General features: G+C 37.8%; 1 long non-coding RNA gene across 1 annotated transcript in view; it reads left to right on the forward strand.

Annotated features, from left to right (window-relative positions):
• The window catches only part of LOC131982946 (uncharacterized), a 596,045-nt gene that overhangs the window by 38,425 nt on the left and 535,352 nt on the right, over nt 1-22,268 (forward strand). The gene's annotated exons all lie outside the window — the stretch shown is intronic.

The raw sequence follows: 22,268 nt of genomic DNA on the forward strand, positions 1-22,268 counted from the left end.
TGAGTTTTTAGAGTGAGTTTGCTAGTTTTAGTTAAGTATTTATTTTTTGAAATGCTTTAGTTTTAGTGTTAGTTTTAGTTTTTTGTAATGGGGTATTTGTTGGGTGGGAGATTAAAAAAGGTCACAGTAAATTTTGCCTTTATTTCCTTTGTCTGATCCATTTTCATTATGTATGAAAAAAATTGAAAAAGACAAAAACGAAGGACATTTTCATGATAATTTTAGTTAGTTTTGTAACCTCACAATACCGTTTCAGTTAAATATCATTATCATGTAACCTTTAACCCTTAAAACAAAGTCTGAAATCTCAAAAAAAGCCATCGTTAAACCTTCAGTGCCCTTTTTTCTCTCCGACCAACACACCAGACAGTGAGACCTCCCTCCCTCCATCACTCATCCTCTCTTGCCGTCACCATGGTGACTACGAGGCACATGTAAAAAACCAAGCCTATACTGTGTAATGAGAAAAAATTAAAATTAAGATTGAGAAAAGTTTTGGCTGTACTTGCGTGCTCGACTCCCACGTCGCCCATGAGTGAGTCACAGGCCGGCTGATGGAGAGGAGAGCTTTTACTGAGCAAGTGAGAAAAACAGTCATTCAAAAGTTCAGTCAGCACACGAGCAGCGAGGCACTGAGCTTCCTTTTTACATTTTCTTTTTTTATAATCTAACCTGAAAGGGTGTCATGCAGTGGCGGTTCTACACAGGGGCCTCCAGGGGCCCCTGCCCCTGTGAAGAAGCCCTCGGCCCCTGCTGTGGCCCCTGTGTCAAATTAATAATAAAATGATCAATTTATAACAATAAACAATGGAACAATTCTGACCTATTTTTTGTTCAAACAATATCTCATTGTACACAAAAGGAACCCAGAATGTGTCCATTGTATAATAGTTTAATTGTGCAATAAAATATTGTGTGTATGTATATATATATATATATAAAGATCATTCTCACTGTACTGCACTTTCAAAATAAAAAAAGTGATTGTGCACAAAAATGAGAAATCATTGTCATACAAAAAAAACTGCTATTGTTGGTGAGTCTCATTGTTTAAATCAATGTATTTGTATCTTCCAAATATACTAAAATAAGATGTTTAAATAAGCTAAAATAAAGGTTTTGAATGCTGAAATATCATCTTTGCCATTTTTTAATGTGCTAATGTGCCCCTCTGATTAAATACTGGCCCCTCCTTGGCCCCCACAGTAAAACTGGTCTAGAACCGCCACTGGTGTCATGCCCCGATCATGCCTGTTTGTTTTTTTTATACGTTGTGGTGTAAGTTTACCACCTCTCTGAGTGAGAAAAGTGGATTAAAGACCAAGTCAAAGTTCCTTTTAGTTTTCTTTATTATCAATCATCAACTTTGTCAATTTCAAAGCTGCTGAAAAAGGTGATCCTCACGCCTGGATTCCACTGGATGCGTAACGACTCCGACAGGGGTCTGTCCGCAACGGCTGCGTATCTACGCAGTCCGTCAACACCCACCGGATCCGTCTGTGTCGGAGCTGTTGCGGACAGCAGAGTCCCGAGGACGCACGAGATCTCGCAAATTCACGCCTAATCAATTGATATAACTGGAAGATAATCAACATCTCCTCGTTAATGACTGGAGACAAATCCAGCGACTCCGTCTTAACGAGGGCTAACGAGGTCGGCCAGCTCGTTAACAAGCCGGCCGACCTCGTTAGCGAACCCGAGGTATTTTATTTTGAAAATATACCGGTGTTTTATTTTGTGTCTGTGCAAGACTTCCTGTCCCGAACGATCTGCTCTGTGCTGAATTTATGCGTAGTGCTCCGTCGTCCGACAAAAATAGAAGCTCTGCGCAAGTGTTGCGAGGGCTGTCGGATGGCCCTGCGTTGTCGGACTCATTACGCAGCGGATCTGCAGTCGGTGGAATCTCACACATTGATTATAATGGGTGCGTAACGGCTCCGACGACGGATCTGCAGCCGTTACGCATCCAGTGGAATCCAGGCGTTAGTTCTCTCTGGCTTTTCTGTCTGTGTGTAACGCCTGGATTCCACTGGATGCGTAACGGCTGCAGATCCGTCGTCGGAGCCGTTACGCACCCATTATAATCAATGTGTGAGATTCCACCGACTGCAGATCCGCTGCGTAATGAGTCCGACAACGCAGGGCCATCCGACAGCCCTCGCAACACTTGCGCAGAGCTTCTATTTTTGTCGGACGACGGAGCACGACGCATAAATTCAGCACAGAGCAGATCGTTCGGGACAGGAAGTCTTGCACAGACACAAAATAAAACACCGGTATATTTTCAAAATAAAATACCTCGGGTTCGCTAACGAGGTCGGCCGGCTCGTTAACAAGCCGGCCGACCTCGTTAGCGCTCGTTAAGACGGAGTCGCTGGATTTGTCTCCAGTCATTAACGAGGAGATGTTGATTATCTTCCAGTTATATCATTTGATTAGGCGTGAATTCCCGAGATCTCGTGCGTCCTCGGGACTCTGCTGTCCGCAACAGCTCCGACACAGACGGATCCGGTGGCTGTTGACGGACTGCGTAGATACGCAGCCGTTGCGGACAGACCCCTGTCGGAGTCGTTACGCATCCAGTGGAATCCAGGCGTAAGATCTTTTAATTCAAATGTTCCAGCCCATACACAACGCATGGGCATGTCTTCCCAAGCACGAGCACGCTGCTAAGTCTACTTATTAACCTTAAAAGGATACAATCAATTCTTGCTTATCTTCAAAAATTCCAACGCCTCTACTGTCTGACAACACCCAGATATTATTATATTCATTAAAAAATATAATAACAACACCCAGATATTATTATTTTCATTAAAAAATTATATATTTTTAATGAAAATTATTATATTCATTAAAATAAAAATGAATATAAAAAATAAAAAGTAAAAAAATATATTTTTAAAAAATAAAAAAATATAATAAAAATTATTATATTAATTAAAAATGAAAATTATTATATTCATTAAAAAAATATTATATTCATTAAAATAAATATATTCATTAAAAAATGATTATATTCATTAAAAAAATTAATTCTTTTTTTTCTTCCAAAAATTCATTAAAAAAAATGAAAACATATATAAGATATATATATCTTATATATATTTTCATTTTTTTTGTAAATGTTTATTATGTAAATATGTATGTTTAGGGAAAAAAAATGTTAATTGAGTAGTGGAGAAGGGCTAGGTTTAAATAAACTTCATCCTACTCCTTTTCGGACATGTTGCGTTCACATTATAGCTTTTATTTTGACTATTGCTATTTTTGTTCTGACTATTCTCATTAGATTTGTTGGTTTTTCAGTTTACTTTGTTGTGTTACTCGCACATGTTCGAAATGCACAATTACTTTTTTTGATTTTGAAAGTGCAGGGCAGTGAGAATGATCTTTATATTTAGCTTTTATTGCACAATTAAACTATTATACAATGTACACATTATGGTTTCTTTTTGTATAAAATGATCATTTTATAACAATGAACAATGGAACAATTCTAACCTTTTTTTTGTTCAAACAATATCTCATTGTACACAAAAGGAACCCAGAATGTGTACATTGTATGATAGTTTAACTCTCTGGAGTCTTATAGGGCTATTTTGTCCATTTTTGAATCCCTTTCATGTCTTTACATGTCTTTGTAAGTCATTTTGTTAATTTTGTGTCTGTTGTTGTCTTTTTTAGTTATTTTGTGTCTTTTTTTGGTAATTTTGTGTCTTTTTTTGTCATTGGTGTCATTTATGTGTCTTTTTTGTGTCTTTTTTGGTCATTTTGTGTCTTTTTCAAGACATTCAAAGATTTTGAATGCTTAAATATCATCTTTGCCATTTTTTCATGTGATAATGTGCCCCTCTGATTAAACACTGTGGGGGCCCTCCTTGGCCCTTGAAGACCCTTCTTCAGCTGTCGATGACGTAGAATCCTTCAGATTCAGTCGTTTGAGGATCCTTCCTTGACTGGGATAAAGCCAATCTCTGTGTCTGAAAAGTGAAGCCAATGTGCTTTAAAGTTGTATCAGCAGCAGTTAGATAACTGGAGGGACGTTAATAGAAATCTCCAAATAAAAAAGAAGAACAAAACGATGATGTAATTCATTTTAAATCCTTGTTTGCTCAGTCACAACTTCAACAAGCAAACTAATACCAGGCTGCCGTTATTGTCCACTTCTTTTCTGATATTGCTTCATTTTCTGCAGCAGAAAGTGAATGACAACAGGTACAACAACAAAATTAAAGACAAAGAAGCTTAAACAAGGGGAAACAGAGAAATGACTGTCACACTGTTGCTGTTTGCACCGAACAAACACTGTTCCAAAACAGGCTGACGTCTCCGTCGGTGATTAGCCGTTGCCGGGTTTATCAGTGTGAGTACTATTCATTTCTTCTCTTCCTGTCTGCGCTCTTCTCTTACATAATGAAAAAAACATTATGGCACTGCTCAAATCTATTATTCCACGAGGGCTGGACTGAATAACGCCTCCATGCTCATCATTCTTAACAATTGTTTCCTGTGCGTGTGTGTGTGTCTGTGTGTTTTGGGCAATTATTGCCTGACCTTTTCTTCCACCTCTCCTCCCTATTGATTGTGAAAACAGACTTGGATTAATAATTCACAAAAAAACAGTGGGAGTTTTGACTACTCTTGTTGCCCATGGCAGCAGGATGAGAGCATGTGTTTGAATGTTTGTGTGTGTGTGTGTGTGTGTGTGTGTGTGTGTTGTATATTTTACACCAACTCAAACCCTCTGAACTCTAAGGCTTCTGATATCACAGTCAGGTGAATTCAGCTGCTCTTCTCCCTGTACAGCATGGGTCTCAAACTCGCGGCCCGCGGGCCAATTGCGGCCCTCGTGACGATATTTTGTGGCCCCCACCTTGATATGAAAGTTTAATGTGATTTTTATATGAATGGCACTTTACCGTGTTGTGTGTGGAAGGTCCCTTTAATTAGTTTTTTGGGTAATTTTGTGTCTTTTTTTAAATAATCTTTTTAAATAATCTTGTGTCTTTTTTAAATAATTCTGTGTCTTTTTTGATAATTCTGTGTCTCTTTTTTTTTGTAATTTTGTGCCTTTTTGAAATAATCTTGTGTCTTTTTAAATCATTTTGTGTCTGTTTTTTTAAATAATTGTGTGTCTTTTTTAAGTAATTTTGTGTATTTTTTGGTCATTTTGTGTCCTTTTAAAAAAAATAATTTTGTGTCTTTTTTGGTAATTCTGTGCCTCTTTTGGTCATTTTGTTTATTTTGTGTCTTTTAAAAGAATAATTTTGTGTCTTTTTTTGGTAATTCTTTGTATTTTTTGGTCATTTTGTGTCTTTTTTAAAGTAATTTAGTGTTTTTTTTCAGTCATTTTGTGTCTTTTTTAAAGTAATTTAGTGTTTTTTTCAGTCATTTTGTATCTTTTTCATATTTTTTTGTCCTTTTTTGGTCATTTTGTGTCTTTTTTAAGTAATTTAGTTTTTTTCTGTCATTTTGTGTCTATTTTTGTTGTAATTTTGTGTCTTTTTTGGGTCATTTTGATACTGCCTCCAGCGGCCTCCAGGTAATTTGAGTTTGAGACCCCTGATGTACACCATCTAGGCAGGTGCATATATGGAAAAAAAACACCTCACCCTAAAGAAATTCTAACAAAAGGTTTCTCAGCTCTTTTTTGTCGTGTTAGATGTCATTAATAACATACTAAAAATCTACCAAAATCTGACGAGTCAAAATAAATTGCATTAAAAAGCAGCTGAACAACTAATAAAGTGGCCGGTGAATTTTTTCTTTTTTTAATTTATCAGGATATTTTTAATCAATAATTTACACAGCAATATGGTATTTTCTAATTAAATAAACAATACAGTAACACTTCAATTCACATCTATGTTAATTGGGAACAATGCTATCCAATAATTAGTGATTAATCATGCTATTAAAGGCCCAAAGGTCTATTTTATATTTTTGTTTTTTTGTGATCATTGTTTTGGCTTTTTGTGGATGACATGCAGTAAAAACCACAGGTTGGGATTAAACCAGCTGCTGCAGCAGGAAACAACTAGTTCTTCTAGGTCTGACCGTGTGTTCAGACCGGACGCGTAGCGAATTTTCGCGTCGCGTTACTCGCGCGAGTTGATACGCGCGAGAATTGAATTTAATTCGCGTCACTCGCGCGAGTAACGCAACGCGAATTTTCGCCCAAGAGACTATTTAGCGCCAAATAATTCCCTCCATTTCATTCTGTCATCAACCATGACAAGCATAGCGTCCCTGTACCTGCTCTGGAAGTCCGAGATACGTCGGAAAACACGCCGTCGTGTCTGGGTGAGTGACATCATCCGGAGGCGCACTCAGCACGGAGAGAGGACCGCAGAGTACTTCCACCTTTTTCCCTCCTGCCGACCCACTCCTCCTTCCTGCCTCTTTTCTCCTCTCTCTCATGTATGTATCTCGGACACTGTCGTCCAGAATCTCAACGCTGATAGGCTGTCCAGACACAGCGTCACGCGAATATTTCGCCAAAGTTGAATTTATTGAACTCGCGCGAATTCGCGTTGTTTCATTCGCGCCGCGACATTCGCGTCAATCGCGGCATTCGCGTCGCGCGAAACCCGCGATTCGCGCCGCCGGCAAAAATTCGCGTCTATTCGCGTGTTTGCATTGACTTTGTATGTAATCTTGTCGCGCGAAATATTCGCTACGCGTCCGGTCTGAACGCACCGTTAGGATCTAGAAGAAATGAAAGAAAACACTTAACCCTATAAAGCCTGAACCATGAAATAATTGCCAGAAAATTATATTTTTTAAAAACTTGAGTATTTATTGAACCTGCTGACAAAAAAAATAAATCAATTTGCATATATGAATTCTAATTTGTATCATATTTGATACATTAGGTCTTTTTGTACAATTTGTTGCTCACATTTTGTTTTTCTTGAACTAACAAAAACATAAAACCGAACATTTTTATCCTATTAAGACTTTCCTTTTAACATTTAATTCAAATATTCAAATATTCAAATATGCATTATCTGATGATATGATGATATGAAGTTTTCACCCAGCAATGAACCTGTATCATTTTTGCTACACCTGGTATTTTTGTGCAATTTGTTGCTCAGTTTGTTTGTTTTTAATCTCCAACACATGTATACATCAGGTTTTTCAGGAAAAAAATATATCAGACTGATGATGTAGAGGTCTCAACAACATGTGTATCAAATAAGATACACTTGGCTTTATAGGGTTAAGAATATATTGGTCAATGAAGCCCAATGAGTCCATTCTCACCTCCTCCATCACCATCTGGTGCGATGCTGCCACTGCCAAGAAGAAGGGCAGACTGCAGTGTGTCATTCGCTCTCTTGAGAGGCTGATTGGCTGCAGTCTGCCGTCCCTCCAGGACCCATACGGCTCCAGGACCCTGAGTTGGGCAGAAGAGACTCTGGCTGGGCCCTCCCACCCTGGACACACACTTTTTGAGTGACTCGCCTCTGGCAGGAGGCTGAGGTCCATCAGGACCAAAACCTCACGACACAAAAACAGTTTCTTCCCGTCTAATGATGCCTCAGCAGCACAGCCCAGTCTCCTACAGCTGACGTTCCTTGGCCCGTCCTACACCCTTCCATAAGTTTTTTTTAAATAAAAATCAGGCCTTCTGCTGTCAAAACAGATAAACTGAGCCGATAAAGTAACCTCCTTGGCGGAGGATATCAAACACTTCTTTATCCTGTTACTGTTCAAAGACCTTTTTGGTCAGTGGCGGTTCTAGACCAATTTTACTGTGGGGGCCAAGGAGGGGCCAGTGTTTAATCAGAGGTGCACATTGGCACATGAAAAGATGGCAAAGATGATATTTAAGTATTCAAAATCATTGAATGTCTTGAAAAAGACACAAAATGACCAAAAAAGACACAAAATGAGAAGACAGAATAACCAAAAAAAAAGAGCCCACAGAAGACATAAAAATGACAAAAAAATACACAAAATTACCATAAAAAGACACAAAATAAATAAAACAGACACAAAAAAGACATAAATGACACCAATGACAAAAAAGACACAAAATAAAAAAAAGACACAAAATTACCAAAAAAAGACACAAAAAGACACAAAAAGACACAAATAACCAAAAAAGACACAAAATGACACAAAAAAGACACAAAATGACAGAAAAAATTACTTAAAAAGTAAAAATGACCAAAAAAAAAGACACAAAATTCTAAAAAAAGACACAAAATTACCCCAAAAATACAAAAAAATTCTAAAAAAAGACACAAAATTACTAAAAAAAGTAATTAAAGGGACCTTCCACACACAACACGGTAAAGTGCCATTCATATAAAACTCACATTAAACTTTCATGTCAAGGTGAGGGCCACAAAACATCGTCACAAGGGCCACAATTGGCCCGCGGGCCGCGAGTTTGAGACCCATGCCTTAGATCTTCATAGGATATCATTATATTTAGTATACTCCTAAAAGAGCCCACTACGGCCTCTGGGAAGAAATAGTAACAGGTTCATTATTTCCGCCCTCTTCAGACCATTGATTTGGTGTAATACAATCCCCCGTTCCATGCTAAAACCATACCACTTGTCCTCGTCTTTCCTTTCCAGTAAAGGTATGGGATTTACAGTGGTGGAACGTAACTAAGTACATTTACTCAAGTACTGTACTTAAGTACAATTTTGAGATATTTGTAGTTTACTTGAGTATTTCCATTTTATGTTACTTTATACTTCTACTTCACTACATTTTGAGGCAAATATTGTACTTTTTACTCCACTATATTTAGCTGCCAGTTTTAGTTACTTTTCAGTTCAAGATTTAACATAAAAACATAATTAATATGAAATGTTTGCTAACATGTTAACATGTTTTAAATTGAACATCATAAGAGTATATTAAGTTGTTAAAATGAGCCCTACCTTGAGAAAAAAAAAGCGGTCCGTACATCAATGCATCAAAAATAATAATCCAACAATGTATTTTTAGAATATATGAAACAATCTGAGTGGGTCCATTCTGCATAATGAGTACTTTTACTTTTGATACTTTAAGTACATTTTGATGCTGATACTTCTGTACTTTTACTTCAGTAAGTTTTGAATGCAGGACTTTTACTTGTAGTGGAGTAATTTCACAGTGTTGTATCAGTACTTTTACTTAAGTATGGCATCTGAATACTTTTTCCACCACTGGTGATTTAGTGAAGCACTTGCAGCCCAGTGGACGTTTCATCTCCACATCCATGCTCCGTCAGCTCCTCTGCCTGCAGGCCAGGAGTGCAATATGCAGCGTAGAGTACGTACAGATGAAGCACTGGTAGCACGTTGCACTCTCGCGCTGAGGTTGGATTGCCTTATTACAGGTCTATCTCCTCTCAACAGTCACTACCGATCCAAGTCATTAGACAGCAGAGTGGCTGCTTGAGAGAGCACTGGAGCAGAAAGATAGGGGGAGGGGGAGGGAGAGGGGAGGGGAGAAGGAGAGAAAAAAGCTGATAAAAAGAAGGTGGAGAGGAACTCACTGTCACTGACTGCAAAAGGGGAGAGGAAACGGAGGGAAATAAGGAGTAGGAGAACAGAGAAGAAGATCGAAAAACAAAGAAACGGGGTGAAACAAAGAGGAGAAAGGGGGAGAATAATCTGCTGCCAGGCAATGAAGAGACACAAAGAGATAAAAGATGAAGCAGATAGATAAAAAAGACTAGAAAACAAAGATGTGTGACAAGGACAAAAAGGAAAAACTAGTTTAAGAGAGCGAAATGGGGATGCAGAGTAAAGAGTGTGGGCTGCAGAGAGAGATACAGAAACAGAGCGACGTGGTGACGAGGAGCGATAGAAACTGGCAGAGTGTCAGAGGGAATGAGAGGCAAGGTACGACTGAAGGAGAGAGAAATACAGTCATCACACATAAGCAGAGTGGAGAAAGAGAAGAGTTGGTGTGAACGGAGCACTTCACGATAACTTTTTCTTTAGTGATACCTTTTTAACTGGAAAGGGTAGCAAGAACAGAATCAAAACTATGAATAATTATCTGTCAAGTAATATCAGCAACAGCAGAAAATAAAGATAATGTATACAGATGGGTGTGTAGAACCTGATAATGTAATAAACTCCTGATAATGTAATAACCCCGATAATGTAATAAAAATCTGCACTTGAGTCCATTGAAAATGTAATAAAACCTGATAATGTAATAAATTCCCGATAATGTAATAAAAATCTGCACTTGAGTCCATTGAAAGTGTAATAAAACCTGATAGTGTAATAACTTCCCCATAATGTAATAATGTGCGTTTCCCAATAATGTAATACACTTTTTTTTTTAACCAATAATGTAATAAAGTATAACACCAAGCACCTTTAGATTTCAAGAAGCTGTTGAATGCATTCGTGTGTCGTCATGGATACTTCGTTTGTGAAAAACGGATGAACAGGTCAAAAGTTAATAAACATTCAACTTTGACCTGTTGGTGGCGCTAGAGCTCTTGAGCTAGAGTTGATACACAGTATCACCACTTGAACCCAAGTAATGGGTGGTCTGCTGTTAAATTATTACAATATTGGGGAATTATTACATTATCAGGACTTGCGAAATGAAGGTTAACCTGATAATGTAATAACCTCCCATTAATGTTGTACTTATTGGTAAAAAAAAAAGTCTATTACATTATTGGGAAGTTTTTTCATTATCAGGTTTAATTACATTTTCAATGGACTCAAGTGCAGATTTTTATTACATTATCGGGGTTATTACATTATCGGGAATTTATTACATTATCAGGTTCTACATGGGTGTCTTTCTCATAGTGTCTTCCCAACAAAATGGCCCCATATATATGTTTACTGTTAGGTACCCAGGGCCGGCTCTAGCCCATTTGGTGCCCCAGGTGAGATCTATTGGTGTTGAACAGCTCCTCTTGCTGTTTCACGGAGAGGGGAACTCCTGTTTTTGTTTGCCAATGGTGCCAACCAGGCTATATAATACACCTGTCTGTCTACATAATTATTAACTTATAAGTAAATTTGCAAAGAAGCACAGCTGGAGACCGCTAACAAAGTTAGAGACACGAGAGAAAATGAAAGTGCAAACCGCGCGAAAAATGTGCTTAACTGTGTTAAGCTAGCGTTGTTTTATTTCAACCTAGCTAGCAAGCTAATAGAAATGAAACGTCTTCACACAAAATGATATTTTAAAAGATGACATAACGTTACCTTTATATTGGGACTTCTTCTCCTCCTCTTTTCTTCTCTTTCGATACTGCACACTGGAGAGCTTTGACGGCCGTTTCATCTTGCAAGATATATAAAAACATAACGTGTCTGTCACTTGACGTGACCTGACCTCTGTGACAGTGATCTGACCGTCTAAAGGGGGGCAAGGCAATGACCACAAGTCAAGTTATATAGATATAAAAAAACATTTAGCGGTTCAGTCTCATAACTTTGAGGATTCAAAAATGGGCAAAATAGCCCAAGACTCCATAGAGTAAAAAAAACAAACAGCAAAATTCAAACAGAATTTAGCTGCCATTTTTTGATCATTGTTTCCTTTGTGCTGCAGAGCTCTTTGAGGATCAGTTTTCCTTTGTTGGCCATGTCTAGCTTTTGTCCATATGTACCTTTTCAAGGTGTTTAAAGCATCTCTTTGTTGCCGGTATCACAGCGTACCCATCATTTCAGTTTGATTTAATGTTCTTTTCTTTCCTCCTGACATGCAAGAAAACTTAACCCAGTGATTTCAAACCTTTTTTTGGCGGCGGCTCGTGCTGGCTCTGAGGGACACAGCTGAATGGAGAATGCTTGTTCTGTCCTGTTCTGTGTAGAGAATAGTAACAGCTTTGACAGCTCTCAGTCAGAGGTCATGAGAGGGACTGACGGCATTACATTCATAGCCGTGACTCAGAGGTACGCATGACTGCTGCTGCAGGACCGTTTTCCTCACAAAGGTGAGACATACAACCAGCCACGGTCACATGTCCACAAGCCTTTGGCTATGTTCGAAATTTAATTTTAACTGTCGGTCTTAAAAATATTTTTACTTTTCTTACTTTTTAATGATTTTAAACCTCTGAAGTCCAAGAGATTTTGGTTCAAATTTGTCAACTTCCTATGCATTAACCCTTTGGAGTTTGGGGCTATTTTGTTGGTTTTTGACCCTTTTTCATTCTGCCTTTATATGCAGCTTAAATAATGATCACCATGTATCATCTTTTTCAGCACAACCTCACTTGATTATTATTTTGTCATTTTGACTTCCTGGATCAACATTTTGAAACACAAAAAAACACACACACAAAAAAATACAAAAAACACAATTTTTTAAAATAAAAAAACACACACAGAAACACACATAAAAACATACAAAAACACACCAAAAATGTACAAAAAAACCCATAAAAACACACAGAACACACACTAAAAACCAAAAAACACACAAAAAATTGGAAAAATTACAAAAAAAAAAAATGTAAACGCAAAAGATTGCATTAAAAATGTTGAAACACACACTGCAAAATCTGAAAAATCTACACTACATTTCACTACACTTCGTCATGGTTATTTTAACCTTTGCTGAAAAAGAGTTGATGCACTAAATTGGACATGGAAACTTCTGAAAAAAGCCAAAACTAGAGAAAAGCTGACCTCATAAAGAAGTCCTGCTCCGGCGATTTCGTGGACTCCAGAGGGTTAACCATCTATGGTAAGCATTATGATGCCAGTATTTGTCTTAAAATAGATTAAATAAACATAACCTGAAGAATTTTATAATTTTTTTTGGAGGGAAGTTTTTGGGGTTTGTTGCCTGTTGCCATGTGTGGAAATTAAAAGCAAATAAGACATAAAGTTCACTATAATAGTAAACTATGGCTTACAGGGTATAGTAACAGCCTGAACTTTACTTTTCTGCAACCAACATCAAATATATCTTTGTTAAATTGTAAAGATCAAAACAAAATTATAATGAATGGTATGCTTTTGAGCATTATATATATATATATTTACCTAAACACACACTACCAATTTCTCATGCTGCCATGCTGATTCCATAAATGTACGTTGTTGCCTCAGGGCAACAGCTGCATTTTAACAAGTTTCTATTGTTTAATTACAAAATAAATTGCATGAAACTATCGAAAATGAAGGTTTACTCAGCTATCAGTATATATATTAGAATATATTTTTTTTCCCAGATGGAAAAGGGCCAGGAAATTACATTTTGAGATCTTTTTTGCAAAATGGCAAAGCTGTTTCCTTTGTAAAAGTCTGCAAAAAAGTGTTTCAATATGGCCTCCTGGAGGTCATGTGACAAATTAAAGCATTGCTATTTGTTCCCTATACTCTTCCCTCTTTTTTAAAGTATCGCATCACTCAAAAAGATGCATTGTAGAAATCTGACAGGCCAAAAATGTGTATGTTGCCTGAGGGCAACACTGTACCATAGAGGGTTAAAATAGATGTCTTGATTCTTCTGATCTTAATCTTTTTATTCTAATTGTTTTTAACTAGCATGTTATTTATATCTGTTGTAATTGTATTGTACTGTATGGTATTGTCTGATTTTATTTAGTGTATTTTGCATCTTCCATGCTAGCATCCACGTTGTGCAGCACATTGAGCTTCTATCTGGGATTAAATGTGCTATATAAATAACGTTTTGTTGCTTGATTTTTTCATGTGCCACAGCCTTTGATGATACACAATTTTACAAAAGGCACAAAAAATGTGTGATTCATAAACACAACATTTGTATGTGTGTGTGTGTGCTATTTTTATTGGCATACTATTAAACACATTTTCCCCACACGTATGGGAAATACAGGGACTGTGTTTGAGCAGACAGTATGCAACAAAACCACGAGGGAATTCCAGGGATCAAAACCAATGTAGGCGTCAGAGAGTAAATAGTGTACGCTGTGGCCATGCTGCTCATTGCTCTAAGGTAAAGGTCTCATGAATCATTTAGGGAGCTTTGTGCATCTATTACATCCACTACTGAAAGCCATGACCTGCAGCGTTTAAAGTCTCTGGAGCAATTCCAATAGGTTTGTCTTTCAATTCAACCACATTTTCTGGTTGAGAGGTTCCTCGACCGAAGTGACTCTGTGAATGCAACAACACAAGAACGGTTGAATTCTCAGTAGGGAAAAGACTTGAAATGCCATTTTTATTTTCTTAATAAATGTACATCCATTTATCTCTCAGGGACACAAAAACAAAGAGGGAAAGACTGCAACCCTGTTTTATTCTATGTGTTATAAAAGACCTACCACAGTAATGGAAGCAGAGGGGAACTAACATGATTATGTATCGATACATGATGGTAGAAGACTATAATAAGCAGGTGCATATATGGGGAAAAAAAAACCTAACCCTAAAGAAATCTAACAAAAGGTTTCTCAGCTGTTTTTTGTATTATGTCCTTAATAATATACTAAAAGTTTACTAAAATCTGACCACTAGAAACATTCAATCATTTTCAAGGACGAAGGAAGCCACAAACACTAGACAAAGAGATATGAGAAAGGAGAAATCTGTAATTACTGAAGGGAAACTGTAAAGTGTCTGTGGTGCAGGAAGACTCACTGGAACTGACCAGATCTTTGTGGTTGTAAATGTAATTAATAATACGAGTGAAGTTAATAAAGTTAAATTAAATTCATGCATGTTATCATTTTTCAGAATATATGCACTTTATATGACCTATATTAATGAGTTGGAAATTACGTAAAATGGCCAAAATGAAGATATCTATTTGATCAAATAATCATCTAGTGATATTATCAATAGATTGAAATTATTCTTTGACTCAGAAAATGTAGATTTTGACACCAACATTGACCTTCTGGTTGGCTTGGAAGATATATTGGTTCTCATAGATTTTATATGGCTGCCATCTCTGATCCGCAATCTTGATGAAGTGGCTCCCACCAAAAATGTAAACTTATGATGATAGAGAGCATGTGGGAAAAATGTGGAGCTTTTGTCCAACGTGTCCCCTTTATTTAGCTCCGCCTCCTGACTAAAAGGAGTAAAGGTCATTTTAAAGACCTGGCGATTTTGAAAATGGGGCATTTCTTGGAGTCAGAAATTGTTAAACTTTTAGTATGTCTTTAAGTACATCTGATACTACTGTAAACCACTGAGAAACCTTTTGTTAGAATTTTTTTAGGGTTAAACCATATTTGCACCTGACTGTAAACCCAAATGGAAGAAATAACATTAAACAGCATTATTGAGTTTTTTCTGGTGCAGTTAGTTATTTTGAAATAATAAAAAAAAAGACAATCATTGACATATACATCATTAGAACATATCAACAAATCTAAAATAAAATACAAATCAGCTGTCTGTCTGTTTATAAGAGAAATACTAAACACAACATTGACTATCCTACAGGTTTATTATTGTATGAAACATCAGCTGAATATGATTGCAGGATTTGTGTGTGTACATTATATAATCAATAAAAGAACAGAAGAAAAAAATGTAAAACGCACACCTGTACAATGGCCATGTAATATTTGTGATTTCAGTTAGAAAAATGGGAATGTTCCCCCCAGAACGCCCTCACAGCCAAATGTAATCATTCCTTCTTGTGTTCCCCTGTGAAACAGCATCATTTAGGGAACTTTAATGTCATTGCACCTGCACCAGCTGAATGACTTCAGGGCCACAGTGACTCAAAATTACATGTTAGACATATCTGGCTGTTTTTCCAACAATAAACAGCCCTTGTGTGAAATCTACACAGGATATACACAGCAAAATAGAAATGACTGCTGTCAGGTGAAATCAGATTTGTGTGTGTTTTTATTGATTGTACGAGAATCAAAAAGGTCATGTATCATTTGAACATGGAAATAATTAAAAAGACATTCTCAAAACAAAGACTGTCTGAATTATGTTTTTCCTCTGGCAGCAACAAAATAGTAGTCGTCTACATAGAGAAAACCTTTGTCATACTTATCCTAAATATTTTAGCTTCATATGCGGCTTAAAAGAAAGGTATCACGATTTAAATAATAATAAGAAATAAAAGTGACACAAACATCTGTATTTTTTTCTTAATTTGAAAGGAATGATGTATTTATAATAGGCCTATGTAGTATGTGAAGTTATGCTTCATAACCCATAGTTATGTGGCAAAGCTTCAATTGACCATTTGCTAAGCCACACCCCCTTAGTTTCTGCAACACTAGTCCAGTCATTGATTTCAGACAAAAGGCTTCACATTTCTCAGCCAAAACAATAACCGTTGCTGATTTTAGCATGTGTAGCAGGCTAGCTAATTAAGCTAAAGTTAGCTTCACATTGTCAGGTGAGGTAAGAAGTATCAGTCTGCGGTTGGTGCTCGAATAAGGGGGACAACAACACTTTTTGTCCCACCACTTCCAGGTGTTGAAAATGAAGTGGTAACGTATAAGCCAGGTATAACGGTAAAACCTCTCTTATGGGGTGGGATCAGAAAGAACACATTAGCCGTGTTTCCTTTAGGGGGAAGAGTGGCCGCTGGGAAAGTCTCAGGCCACGCCCTCTCAAATGTCCACTCACTCAGCGTGTCTCCATTACAAAAAAGGCTCCAGAGGGATTAAGAGACTATGGTTTTCGATCGTCATGTAATCGCTTAGCAACAGTTTTGACCGTGATCACATACGCAACGGAATAAACACGGGAGACGCAACTGTGGCTGCCGTCGCTAACTGTGCACAACGTCAGCAGCTGATCATAAACAAACCAGCATTGCTAATTATGCAAAGCGTCTCCGCTGATAATAAACATAGTGATGGTGAATTAACCGGCATCACTAACTGTACACAGAGTGTCTGGTGCTTGTTGTAAACAAACAGAGATCGCTAAGTGAACACCTCCTGCAGCAGCAGCACATACACACTGTACTGCTACAGAGCTAACTGTTAGCCTGTTAGCACATACACACTGTACTGCTACAGAGCTAACTGTTAGCCTGTTAGCACATACACACTGTACTGCTACAGAGCTAACTGTTAGCCTGTTAGCACATACACACTGTACTGCTACAGAGCTAACTGTAAGCATGTTAGCACTGTGCTACTGTGCACCTCGTTCCGCAACGCCGGACTGAATTATGAGAGGGCAGAAAATCGTTTTGCCTTTGTGGGATCACTATGAACGCCCTAAGGCGAAGAGCTGGCACAGACCTTTACAGTAATAGAGCGAGGATTTGCGGACCTCACTATGAAAGGGGCTAATGGTTACTGTCGCTTGTAACTACTCGCTGCTTCTCTGGTTTTTACAAATGGCGCTTGTTGTTGTGGCGTCGAGTACTACGTCACATCCTGTTTAGCGTTCTATCCAGTCAGCAACCAGGCTTTTTCAGGGGAGAAAAACGGCCCTGCTCTGCTACAGGGCCAAAAAAAGTCCAGTAAAAAGACCGCTCAGGACGGTTCATATTCAAATTAGGGGCGTTTCAGTGAATGAGACTGCCTCATTCCGGGTATTGGACTGTAATGGAAACACCCCTATTATTATAGGTTGATGCATCAGAGCCTGTGACAATTATTCACTACTTTCACTGCAATCACAGAGCTCTCATGTTATGACACATTGACAGTTTGGGAAGCTAGAAGCCGAACAATCTCTGTCACATCATGTTGCTCATCAAAGTTACACATCTACCTGTAGGCTATTATGATTACAAATGTGGCGCTCCAGGTGACATTTAGTTCAGCCTCGTTTAAAAAAAAAGATGTTGCATGCGCTATGCAGCCATTATCTCCATTACCCAGTGTTTAGGATGGACACTCCGGGTGAAAGAGGGCGTTACAAGGGATGGGCACGGTGGCCCTGAGAGCTCACAGCGCTGCAACTTAAGAAAACACATGCAAAATACACAAAACACAAGCAAATTGAGAAAACACCTTCATCAATTTTACACTACAAGCGCAGCATTTAGAAACAAGTTGCAAAGACAACACAGCACAATAAGAAAACTTGCTGCAAATAGACCAGAACACAACAGAAGTGTTTCTAGAGGACACTTAAAAGTGTTGCACATGTCTGGACATGCATGTTAAAATCACTTTATTTCTTGATAATGATATTTTCATGTTATAACGTGATATATAGCGTTATATATATAGCATATCAATCACATTGCAGTTAAACAAATCAAATAAATTAATGATATACGTTTTAGTTGGTCTTTCTCAACGGCACCGAGTTGGTCTTAGTCTGCTAGCCCGCTAACGTTAGCACACTATTGATCGCCTGCTGACCTTAGCATGCTATCCATCGCTGGCTAACGTTAGCTGATGATCATTATAACATTATAACGTGAAATTATTATTATCTTAAAATAACTTGATAATATTACAAGCGTGTCCAGACGTGTGCATCACTTTTAAGTGTCCTCTGGAAACACTTATAACACTGTTGTGTTGTGGTCTTTGCAGCGATTTTTCTAAATGCTGCGCTCGTGTTCTCAAATTGGTGATGTTTTCTCAATTTGCTTGTGTTTTGTGTATTTGCACGTGTTTCCTTAAGTTGCGCTGTGAGCTCTCAGGGCCACCATAGATGGGAGATGTTTTAAGTGAATTCTTTTTCTGTGCAAATTTTCCAAACCCAAGAATGACAGAGACGCTAATAAAAGCAGACACTCTGAGCAGAGTGGATGTTTAACATGTGACCCCACAAAATCCTGAAATGTCGCTGGCTTTAGAAGAAAGGGTTAGATTACTGTACGCTACATTTGAGCTGATTAATACACTTTTAAATCTATTTCTCACACAATCTTATTTGGGGAGAGGATTAAAAAAAACAACACCATTGAAATCCTTTACGGTAAACTGTTCGACAGCTATGATTGTTCAATGGCTGCTCAGGGTAGAGGTTTAGCAAATGCTCAATTATTCACTAAACTTTCTCTGTATATTTTTGGTGTTTTTTTTTTTAATAAATGCACACTAAAAGCGGAGTACATTTGCTAACATACAGCATAAAGCCTAGCCCAAGGATCAGCAAATACTATGGACAATATTATAGATTGAAGTTCCTGGACTTAAGTCACCCGGTTCTTGAACATTGACCTGAAATAAACGACTGACGTCAACAAGGAGGGTATCAGACAAGTGGTTCCTCTCGAGACAATCAATGACAGAGACTGATTGTAGAAAGTCCTTAGGGAAAAGGCGAGGCTGCAGTGAGAGTAGCCTATTTTAATGACACACTACTTCACTTAAAACAAAATTGTTACTGTGCATTGGGTCGCTGCTTTTATCTGGATTAATTTGTTTTTTTTTGTTTTTAAAGAAAGGATTATGTCTGGTCTTTTATATCTCCATGATATATGAATTTTTGAGGTTGGGTCATGGTCTGTTCATTTTTAAACAGTACAGGTGCATACAAAAAATTTGAATATTTTGAAAAAGCAATATCTTTTGTCAATCATTTCAGAAAGTGAAACTCATATATTATGAAGATTCATTACAGATAGAGTAAAATATTTCAAGCCTTTATTTGATTCTGGCTTAGAGATAATGAAAACACAAAATTCAGTGTCTCAGAAAATTAGATTATTACATAAGATCAATACAAAAGGATATTTTAAACACAAATGTCATGCTTCTGAAAAGTCTGTTCATTTCTCTCCATCAATACTTGGTTGGGCTCCTTTTGAATCATGAATTAGTGCATTAATACTTGGTGGCATGGAGGAGATCAGCCTACAGCACCATGTTGCTTTTATAGCAGCCTTCAGCTCATCTGGTGTCTCTCACCTTCCTCTTGACAACAGCCCATAGACTCCTATGGGGTTGAGGTCAGCCCAGTTTGCTGGCCAGTCCAGCCCAGTAACACCATGGTCATTGAACCAGCTTTTGGTACCTTTGCCAGTGTGGGCAGCTGCCAAGTCCTGCTGGGAAATGAAAGCAGCATCTCCAAAGAGCTTGTGGAAGCATGAAGACTCTAAAATGTCCTGCTAGATGGCTGCTATGTTGACTGTGGACTTCAGAAAACACAGTGGAGCAACAGCAGCAGAGGACATGGCCCCAGACCACCACTGACCCAGGACCAGCACATTACACTCACCAGCAATATTCTAGTTTTATACTGAGACACTGAGTTTTGTGTTTTCATTATCTCTAATCCAGAATCATCAAAATCACAAGAAAAACAGGCTTGAAATATTTCACTCTATGTGCAATGAATCTATATAATGTATGAGTTTCACTTTCTGAAATGATTGACAAAAAATATTTTTGAGATGTACCTTTAGTTTAAGGCTTCAGAATCTGATAATTTTTTTCTCCTTTCACGAGTGTGACAGACATAGAAGGATTAATGGCAGTTGGACAGTTCAGGTGTTGTCAGATTGACCATTAATGACCACAAACTATTTTAAATTCTATTTTGACACTATTGTCCAACACTGTGGCGTTTTTTGTATCACAAAATGTGTCAAAACCTTTTACTCTGGCACTACTCTGACCCAGGTCTGAAGCCTTAAAGAGCAACATGTCTTCATCTCTTTACTACCAAAGAGAATTCTTAGCGTCAAACAAGTGATCCATGATGGACATTTAGTGGGTTTCTTTTTTGTCACGTGGCAATGTGGTTACAAGCAGTGTGGGTGTGTTGAAGTGCTTGTGGAAATCATCCTAAACTTTAGACACTGCTGCTGAAAAGCATTGTACTGAAGAGATGTGTTTTCACAAAACCAAACAGCAACAACAATTAATTGGCACACCTTGAAAATGATGATGTGAGTTTGGTAAATACTTTCTCTAACAAAGGTGCTGTTTGGCAGACGACTCTTAAGTCTTGGAAGTCAATATTTTCTCAGCTCTTGAACACACCAACAAGGACAAATCTTCAAAAATAATTCCAGCTTCTAACTGCGTCAACCTGTGAAGACACTGTGAGCACTTTTCTACTGTGACTGCTTGTCTTTTGTAAGTCTCTAACATAAACGAAAATCAACGGCCACGAAAGGTGGGGAAAAACTTTTTAATGCTTTGGAAAATAGTTTATAATAAATATGTGGGATAGTGCACAGACTGTATTAAAAAAATAAGTGGACATAGCCTCCGAATCTGAAAGTGAAGCCTGTGCAAAGTGCTTTAAACCTGCATTATTTCTGATGGCCAGCAGGGGGCGACTCCACTGGCTGCAGGAAAGAAGTCTGATATTAGAGATTTGAGAAAATGGCTGTACATCTCATTTGATGTATTTCCACAGTAAACCTTTGTACCTAATGACCTCACCAAGTCCAAATATGGTCATTTCTGGCTCCAAAAAAACAAGATGGCAACGGCCAAAATGCCAAACTCAAGACTTCAACACAAAAGTCCACAAACCAATGGGTAACCTTGGTGGCTATGTCTACTTATTTAATGCAGTCTATGCACAGGATATGTAGTTAAAGGGCTAAAAGATGCAAAACCACTTTTATTTTTAATCATTTTAACCAGGCTTTCAGACATTTGTATCACCCGTGAAGACACTGTGAGCACTTTTCTACTGTGACTGGTTGTCTTTTGTAAGTCTCTAACATAAACGAAAATCAACGGCCACGAAAGGTGGGGAAAAACTTTTTAATGCTTTGGAAAATAGTTTATAATAAATATGTGGGATAGTGCACAGACTGTATAAAAAAATAAGTGGACATAGCCTCCGAATCTGAAAGTGAAGCCTGTGCAAAGTGCTTTAAACCTGCATTATTTCTGATGGCCAGCAGGGGGCGACTCCACTGGCTGCAGGAAAGAAGTCTGATTCTCTAAAGATTTGAGAAAATGGCTGTACATCTCACTTGATACATTTCCACAATAAACCTTTTTACCCCATGACCTCACCAAGTCCAAATATGGTCACTTCTGGCTCCAAAAAAAACAAGATGGCAACAGCCAAACTCAAGACTTCAACACAGAAGTCCACAAACCAATGGGTAACTTGGTGGCTCTGTCTACTTCTTTAATGCAGTCTATGCACTGGATATGTAGTTAAAGGGCTAAAAGATGCAAAACCACTTTTATTTTTTGTCATTTTAACCAGGCTTTCAGACATTTGTATCACCTGTGAAGACACTCTAAGCACTTTTCTACTGTGACTGGTTGTCTTTTGTAAGTCTCTAACATTAACGAAAATCAACGGCCACGAAAGGTGGGAAAAAAAACTTTTTAATGCTTTGGAAAATAGTTTATAATAAATATGTGGGATAGTGCACAGACTGTATTAAAAAAAGGGGACGTAGCCTCCAAATCTAAAAAAAAGTGAAGCCTATCCAAAGTGCTTTAAACCTGC

The sequence above is a fragment of the Centropristis striata genome, chromosome 13 (assembly GCF_030273125.1).
Source record: "Centropristis striata isolate RG_2023a ecotype Rhode Island chromosome 13, C.striata_1.0, whole genome shotgun sequence".
In the NCBI taxonomy this organism is placed as follows: domain Eukaryota; kingdom Metazoa; phylum Chordata; class Actinopteri; order Perciformes; family Serranidae; genus Centropristis; species Centropristis striata.